The sequence below is a fragment of the Prionailurus viverrinus genome, chromosome C2, assembly GCF_022837055.1.
Source record: "Prionailurus viverrinus isolate Anna chromosome C2, UM_Priviv_1.0, whole genome shotgun sequence".
Classification (NCBI taxonomy): Eukaryota; Metazoa; Chordata; class Mammalia; order Carnivora; family Felidae; genus Prionailurus; species Prionailurus viverrinus.
The window spans coordinates 149,723,679-149,732,411 of NC_062569.1; the positions used below are offsets into that span (position 1 = coordinate 149,723,679).

At 48.8% G+C, this 8,733-nt stretch overlaps 2 long non-coding RNA genes across 4 annotated transcripts; one reads left to right on the forward strand and one right to left on the reverse strand.

The window, feature by feature from the left end:
* Positions 1–245: 245 nt before the first annotated feature.
* Positions 246–4,233, reverse strand: LOC125174958 (uncharacterized). Its single transcript, XR_007155620.1, has 3 exons — positions 4,080–4,233; positions 1,201–1,421; positions 246–618 (listed from the first exon to the last, which is right to left on the reverse strand). It is a non-coding gene; the product is annotated as an uncharacterized LOC125174958 (long non-coding RNA).
* A 1,115-nt stretch (positions 4,234–5,348) lies between these two features.
* LOC125174955 (uncharacterized) lies at positions 5,349–8,095 on the forward strand. Of its 3 annotated transcripts, XR_007155616.1 has the most exons (3): positions 5,349–5,492; positions 5,663–5,952; positions 7,567–8,095. It is a non-coding gene; the product is annotated as an uncharacterized LOC125174955 (long non-coding RNA). The 3 variants fall into 3 exon arrangements; XR_007155617.1 differs by having other exon boundaries at positions 5,349–5,952; XR_007155615.1 differs by lacking the exon at positions 5,663–5,952.
* Positions 8,096–8,733: the final 638 nt, after the last annotated feature.

Below are 8,733 nucleotides of genomic sequence, written 5' to 3' on the forward strand. Positions count from 1 at the left end.
GTTTGGAGAAAAACAAAGCAGGGCAGGGTCCTAGGGGATGTTGGTGGAGGGGTCTGTTTATTTGTTTGCTTATTTATTTATTTATTTATTTATTAAAGTTTATTTATTTTGAGAGACAGAGAGAGAGAGAGAGAGGGAGAGAGGGTTCAAGTGGGGGAAGGGCAGAGAGAGAGGTAGAGAGAGAATCCCAAGCAGGCTCCATACAGTCATTCGTGATCCCCAAAACTGTGAGGTCGTGACCTGAGCCGAAACCAAGAGTTGGATGCTGAATCAACTGAGCCATCCAGGCGCTCCTGGTGAAGGGGGGTGTTTAAATAGCGTGATCAAGGAAAGCCTCACGAGACAGGATATCTTGGCAAAGGTGTGAAATACACTCTGTGTGTGGGAGGGCCATTTCTTCCACCCCTCTGCACCTACCCTTGGTCTTTCCCAAGTCTACCATCCTCCCGGCCTTTGAGCCTTTGCACGTACCCTTGACTTTGCCTAGGACATCTGCTCTCCTGCAGGGCTCACCGGGTTGTCCTTGTGGCCTCTGCTGCTCCACTCCGACCTCCTTCTGGGACCCTCCAAGCGGGCTTGGGACTCTCCCTCCGGCCTTCAGCGTCACTTGGAACAGACCTACCAGACAGAGCACTGTCTCGTACCGTGATTCTTCCCTTTCCCTCTCTAAATACATAGAAACATAAACATGCACGTACGTGACGGGTAACTTTTCTTATTTGTTGAGCCTCGCCACGTGCAGGCCTTGTATTCTAACTCACTCTTCGTAACAACTGAACGAGGTGATACTGCCCCCATTTTCCAAGCGAGAAAACCCACTTGTCCAATCCCTTGTCACTAATGGAGCCGGACTCAAACTCAGAGCGCTCTGTCCCCATGGCCTTGCTCTGTCCCCTGCCCCCCAGCCTCCTTCCACGATGAAGCCACCTTAGGGCACATTTTGTACCCTTGCACCTCTGTCTCCTTGGACCTCGCACAGCGTAAGTGCAAAATAAGTAGTTCTTGAACAAATACATTTTAATAATATCTGTTCGTTGCTTTATCACTCTCCACGTAGAGCTTCTATGTCCATCCCCTGAAGTGTCCCCCCCCAAGCCTAACGTTTCCTGGTACTTACCAGGTGAGAAGTGCACTAAATACTAATGCTGACCCCAACTCCTTTAGTTCTCAACAACCCAGCGGGGCAGGTACCACACTTACCCCTGCTTTACAGATGGGAACGACGAGGCCCCCAGCAGTTAGGTCACTTTCCAAAGCTCGCAGAGCTAGCAAGTGATGGGACAGAGATCGGAACCGAGGTGGCCTGGTACTGGAGCCCCTGCTCTCCATCGCGGCCTCGCATCGCCTCTCTTGACTCTCTCAATCCAGGTTGTAGGCCCAGGGAATGATGTGCAATGGTGTGCATGGCCTTTGCCCTGCTTCTGAAATGAGATATCTTCCTTAACATTTACTTCGTACTGACATAGTAGAGAAAGCAACCTCTTACCCCTAGTTCTTCCAGTGACGAAGACGCACCCAAGGGGCATTTGACGGTACCATCGATGCACTGGGGCCCAGGGGCAATCAGGACATAAGAGGACAAGTATCCAAAAAGAAAGTGGGTAACCGTGCAGTGGAGGAAAAACAAAAAGAAAGAGTTTTCTCGCTGTTGTTTTTTTAAAGCCAGGAAGTATTGGGAAACCGTAATTGAAAGAGAATTGATGCTGTCACAAAGGGAGGAATATTCGGGTTTGCCAGTGACATCTGGCTCTGAATCAAATGTCTAAAAATCCACCACCCTACACCCTAGACCCAAGAAGGAATAAACCAAATCGTGCCAGAAGTCTCGGAGCTGGGAATGTGGTACCGTCTGTCCATGGGCTGCTTGGGGGCTTAAATGAAGCACGTGAGAAACTGAGCAGGAAAATGTGATCAGGATATCGAAGTGTGTTTTTTACACCGCCTACCGCTTCCACTGCCCTTCTGGTCACCGCCCTTCCCCTCCCCCTGCCCCGCCCCCCGAAGAAAAGGAATAATATTTTCACTGCCTTGTAAAAGGGGACGAGGTGCGTGGTGACTTCTTTGCCTTAGACTACTGTTAATCTCACCGAACGCTACCTCCGACCACAAGGCTAATTTCAACGTTCAAGAAGTTCTAATGCTTTGTGGGGAAGCGTGAGAAATGCTCTGTGAAGAGAAGAGGTAATTCTGCTCAAGGGTCATCTCTGGTTTTTTTTGTGTTGTTTTTTTTTTTTTTGGCTTTAGCGGCATTTGCAAGAAAGGCAGACATTTTCTTTTCACGAAAGTTGATGACTTCAGGTGGGGAGCAAGCGGTTGTGGCAGATGGACCTTTCAGATGCAGTAAAATATCCTGTCTTCGGATAAATGTTTATGGTAGCGGGAGAGCTGAAGAAGAAAAACACAAGCAAAGAGTTGCATGACTCACAGGCTGATGTGCTTCTAAATAAAGCATTTCTCAGAGTTTCCCAGGAGGTGTTTTGAGTGAAATGGCAGCAGGATCTCTGTAGGGAGTAGGGTGGCACGGGCATGTTTTAAAGGCAGAAGAAGGTGCATCCCACAGTAGGTCAGGAAAATCATTCCGTTGCTTTTGATGTTTAAGAAAATATATGTCTAAAGTGAGAATATCTGACCGTGGATACAGCATCCTAGACCACATATGGGCGATGACATCATTAGCAGCTCTCGGCTGGGCCCCTTTGCAGGTGACGATCAGAGGTTTTAGTGGGACGCCTCATGTTGACTCACAGACTTTCCTCCAACAGAGCATCGTGGAGGGATGATAATTAAGTTTAATTTTAGATCTTGTGTGCCGAACCTGGGAATGTTTTCAAATACAGAGCAGGATCTGCTGACTTGGGCACTTGAGTCTTCAAAGAAAGGTCATAAGTCCTAGACTACCTCCATTCCCTTCAGTCCCTTCCACTCCAGAATATTGGGTGTTTGGAACCGATTGGGGGAAGAAAAATCTTCTATTGAAACCATCCCGCAATTAGCAGGCCCTCCTGGCTGTAGTTTCACACGGAGAAGTGCGGCCACCTTTCTCCACACTCAAGCCTAATTATTCGGTTCCAGAGAGCCCTTTCCACTCTTGCTAAGATTAAAAAAAAACTTTTTTTTTTTTTCCCATCCTTGTATAAAGGGCTTGAGCTTGTTGAAACAGTGGTTGGAATATTCTCCAGATTCTCATGGGGGCTTAGCAGCCACGGTCTCATGGGACCTGATAATAAATTGGCAATATTAGATTAGTTGACTCAGCCATCTCTGGATACCTGGTATAGGCGTCAGTGTAGAAATGAAGCAGTTATTCCAGCAAAGAGTTGCTACCCCGGAAGCCGGAAGGAAGAAACTAAATCATATCGGGATTCTTAGATCCGGAAAATGTGCTGCTTCTACCAAGTGGCTGCTTTCAGGCTTGAGTGAAACACGTGAGAAACTTAAAAGGGAAATGTGATCAGGATGTCAAAGGGTGCTTTCGAATGTAACGTGGCCGCCTCGTTCCGGATCGCCAGATTTAACAAATAAAAAAACCCCAGGGTGCACAGGTAAACTTGAATTTCAGATGCACGCGGATGACATTTCAGTGGACATACGTCCGACCCGTGCGCCGTTTCGTTATTCATAACTCATCCGAACATCCAAAAAATGACTCAGTGTTGCTCTGAAATTTAAATCTGAGCAACCTATATTTTAGCTGGCAACTCTCTGAGAGGCAAGACCTTTACTCCGGTGTTCTTTTATCACAAACGCGTTCAGAATATTTTCTTGCAAGCACTGAAGAATCTAGAGGAAGTGTAAAAAAATATTTAATAAAGGCAAGGACATAGCTACTCTGGGAGGGGCTTCTCCCAGCCAGAAGCGCCCAGAAACCAGCAGGGGAAAAGTAAACGTAACGTGACGATTTAACGAAGCCTGTTGTGACCTAACACTTCCACCTAGACACAATCCAAACTGAAGCTTGAAGCTCAAGTTCTGGTTTGCTCATTTCTCTTCCCAATGTTTCCCTGCCTCCTGTAGGGGAAAATAAAGGGAGAGACAAAGAGGGGGGAAAAAAAAGAAAAAAGTCCAGCATTTCCACGTACTTTTGTTTTGGCACTAGGTGTGTTGTGGAGAAGAAAGCCACCTCCTGCTTTTAATCTGGCCCGTGTGCGGCAAAGTCGCATATTGCGAGATTCTGGCTTTTAGTGAGAACAATTACCAAGCGTTTCTGATCACCGGAAGTTGAGAAGAGTCACTGTCCCTAAGAAGATAATAAACATGGGCAGCAGTCAGACGGGCCATAGTGGGTATCATTTTCCAGACTCCACTGTGATTTGGGGCAACGGGGCCACGAACGAGACCCCCCCCCCCCCGGCTCCCACCCCTACCCTCACATGGGCAGCTTTCTGCTCTGAGCTGGGCTGTCTTTTCCTTCCTGCCCAGGGAGGCAGGCGCGGCTGCTGTTTCTGGGCAAGTGGCCACCTCGGGGATACTTGCTTTAGATAGCCCGCAGCTGGCCGAGTGGGCGGTGCGCTCAGACAGCACAGGCAGCTCCCACTGTCTCCGCCGAGGCTCTGGGGCCTTGTGATTTATAAAGCGCTTTCCAGGCCTGCAGTTAACGGTTTAGGAAGCAAAGCCATGATATAGATGAAGCTGTGGCTATCCGACTAATGGATCTCCACGCACGCGAGGCCCGCACACCTTTCCCCTGCGGTTGGCCTGGAGGAGATTCCAGGCAAGCCATAGGGAGGACGTGGGTGCCTGGGTGCTGCATCACGGTCCAGGGCAATGGTGCCCCGGCGACCATCAGGGCCGACCGCCCCCCCCCCCACCCATGCCAACTCAAGAGAGTGAGGCTCGCCAGCTGTTTATGTGGCATGGATATTCTTACATTTGTGACACTTTCAGTTTGAAGGCACAGAGGACCATGAAGGGAACCGTGTGAGCATTTCTGGGCAAAGCCCGAATTTGATTTTTTGGTTTGGTTTGCTTTCCTTCTAGACGATCGTCCTCCTATGTGCTGGCAATTAACACGTTCAGGGAATGAGGGGTGGGGAATTCTCCACGGAGGGGGTCCGAGACGTTTGATTTTCTTGTCCCCGACTACAAACGATTGCCTAATTGGGAGAAACTGTAACTACAACAGTTCACTGGGGGAAACGTGAAAACAAAGTGAACCAGAAAAGAAATAGAAACCCAGACTTTTCAGTTCCTGTTTATCCTATTTTTAATCTCAACATCTCAGTTGCTCTCTTTCTGTTTTCCTTGCCTTGCTGGAATTCGTACACACACCTGGCTTTCCATTTGCCTTGGGGACAGAGAAGAGGTGGGGCCCGAGAGTGGGGGACAGCTCCGCTGCGGGGGGGGGGTGTGGGGGGCAGTGCCACGGTGGCGCTTGTCGGAAGAGGGAGGGGTGCAGAAATCTCGCCCCGTCTAACTCCAAGGTGTCGGGGGAACGTGAGTGATGACCCCTCCTTGCATTATCTGCTCCCGCTAAGAGACCCTGGCCGTTCCAGGTAAGTGCAAGAAGCAAAGGGGGGAAGGTCCTCTTGAGATGGTGGCAACATGTCCAGACTGACCAGTGACCTGAGGAGACATGAATGGTTCTGTTCATTGGTCCCTGTGCACACATCATGTCTGTCTCTGTCTTTCTTTCTCCCCCTCCTCCCTCGTTGTTTCCTTCCAGCCCCAGTGAGGCAAAGGCAAAGAAAACCAAGGACGTCCCGGGGGTGGGAAACCTTGCAAGAGACAACAACTGTTCGCCACGGAGGCTGCTCTCACTCTGCCGTGTTGGTGCCCATGCCACAGTGTGCTCAAAATTGTGAAAATACTTTCTCTTCCTTTTATGAGTGAAATAATTCATGCCATCGTGTGGTTCTGTCACGGAAAAAAAAAAAAAAAAAAGAAAAGGGAACAGAGCACCTCAAGGAAAATAACGTCTTCTGAAACAGTCAGATGTGCGAGCCGGCGTTTTAAGTTTGTATTTTTATTTTTAAGGTTTATGTATTTCTTTGAGGGGGGGGGGAGGGGCAGAGAGAGAGGCAGAGAGAGAATCCCAGTCAGGCTCCCCGTTGTCAGCGCAGAACCCAATATGGGGCTCGATCCCACGGACTGTGAGATCACGACCTGAGCTGAAATCAAATCAAGGGTCGGACACTTAACCTACTGAGCCCCCCAGGTGCCCCTAAACTGGGGTTCTAAAGCCTGACAGGGGAGGAGCCTCGGCCCCCACCCTGGGCTCTCACGGTGCCCTGGAGCTCTATTTTGTGACTTGTCGCCTGTGTGTCTGTCTTCCTACCCAACTGGGAGCCTCTGGGGGTGGGAGCTGTGCCCTTTTGTCACCTCCCGCCCAGCACAGAGCACTGCAGCACCTGGCCTCACGGGCACACAAGGAGGTCTGTGAGGATCCTCCGGTGTGGCTTACGCGTGCCCAGTCCCCTCCAACTGCTGTCCTTCATTCAGCACAGACACCGCCTGGAACCCCAGAGCCACTCCCCAAAGGGACGTATTCAGCCTCCCACCTGCTTACCCATTCAAAGTCTCCCCATCAGAAACCGGGGTTTGCTGCCTGCCCCCTCTAGTCAGCAGGCGTCTCCAGGATCTGCAAGGGTGTCCCTGAGGTAGCCTTAGATTCCCTCTTCCCCTGATGGCTTTCATTTGGTTAATCGACCTGGCAAATTATCGCTTGAGAAGAGCCATCACTAGCTTCCACCCCAGAGAAAGGATGAGAAGACCATCAGACCTCTGTGGGGCCGGCCTACATTCACTTCCAACATGAAGTGTTAGAACATGAGGTATCTCCACCTGGAGAGCCGGAACCTTCTGGAAGACTCTGGATCCTTGTACAGGGTGTTGAGCTGCTGGCACCGAACTCAGTAATAAACGTCCTCGGTTCGTGCAGTCTTCACTGTAAGGGTGCTCATTAGAAACTGTCTCACTAGGCTTCAATGATTTGAATAGAAATGGGTATATTTAATAAAAACAATCTGCTTTGTGAAATTGTTTCAGAAGGTTTTGTTTCGGTAGTGGTGGTTCTTATATGTTTTCTTCAGCCCCAGATAAGCTTGAAATAAACCGCTGACATACAATTAATGTTAAATGTCATCATATTTTGAGTCAAGCTGATTTTGATGACAGTGAAGACCATTTTGAAGCCGTTCCATGATTTTCACCACACAACGGATTTTAGAAAGAAAAAAAAAAGATTCCCATATTATAGACCTTGAAAAGTGCTAGCAGTGTTGTTTAGCCCCTCCAACATAAGCACCCACAACAGTAAAGCAAACAAAACCCACAGTGGACTGAAAATGTGGTTTCTGGAACTCTCTTAAACCTTGGCTAACTTTTGGGGGCTCCCAAAGGACAGGATTACTTCATGTCAAAGCAAAAATTCTCCTGACTCTGTAAACAACCCACAGTTCTGGGAAATATGGAAAATGTAGATCAAAACTGAAATTGTGTTGTATTTGGACAGGCTGTCCCAGATGATGAAGTTTAGTCCCGCGGGACCCACCTCGGCTGCTTTGGGGGGCTGTTGGGGCTTTTCTCTTCCCGCGTCCACTCTCTCTCTCTCTTCCCCTTCTTCCTCAGAATCGCGGTTGCCAATCAAAAACACCAACGATGATATTCCCACCAACCTGGACTGGAAGGCCCGATCCTTTCTCTCGAGCTCAAACCGCGCTGTGCATTTTCACGGTATCATATTTGTGTTCTGTGGCGTCTTCAGAAACTTGCAAAGTCAAAAGACAAAAGTCACTAAATGTCTCATTTCCCACTAGTTTCGTGGCGCAAACCAAATCAACGCTCTCTTTTCTCCTCCCCACCACATGACTAATTCCCGTTTCATGCTTCGGTGTGGATGAATGTCAACACGACACTCTCACCGAGAAGATTTTATGGTCGGGTGAATGTCAAGCAAATTTTGAAATACATTCTGATTCCATCTGGACAGAAGACAGCAGTGAGCACAACACAGCGTCTCATCAGAATAAACTCAACTTTTCTTTTTCCCCCATCATAGAATTTATGTTGTGAAGGTGGAAAGACAATTTCCCCACAAAGAGGAGCCTGTGATAAAGAAAAGCTTATATCCTTGAATTAAAAAAAATTTTTTTTTCAACGTTTATTTATTTTTTTTTTGGGACAGAGAGAGACAGAGCATGAACGGGGGAGGGGCAGAGAGAGAGGGAGACACAGAATCGGAAACAGGCTCCAGGCTCCGAGCCGTCAGCCCAGAGCCTGACGCGGGGCTCGAACTCCCGGACCGCGAGGTCGCGAGATCGTGACCTGGCTGAAGTCGGATGCTTAACCGACTGCGCCACCCAGGCGCCCCTGAATTTTAAATTTCACCTAATAAACTATGCAGACAAAGGAGATTAGGGCGTTTGGCAGAATCCTGGGCAATTTGCCTCCACGAGAAGGGAGAGAGCCAGAGGAGAAGGAACCACAGTGCATCCCGTCTGTCCCTTCCGCAACTGGGATCTTCCCTTGTTTTAACCCAAACAGACGTTAACAGGGAAGGCCAGCTGCTTTTACAATGAATAAACCCATTACCTCAACTCCCTGTACATTACTGAGGCATTTTTACTTGTCAGATTTTCTGTTTTGCGGAGGCTTGGATGTTTTCAGGATGCTGTCAATGCAGACAAAACAGAGCCAGTTTTCCCAGCAGCACCAGATGTGGATGAGAACATGGGCCTCCCTGGCCCTCCCGTTTCAAGGTTTGGTGGTAAGTCACCGCTGCTGTCGAAAATAGTA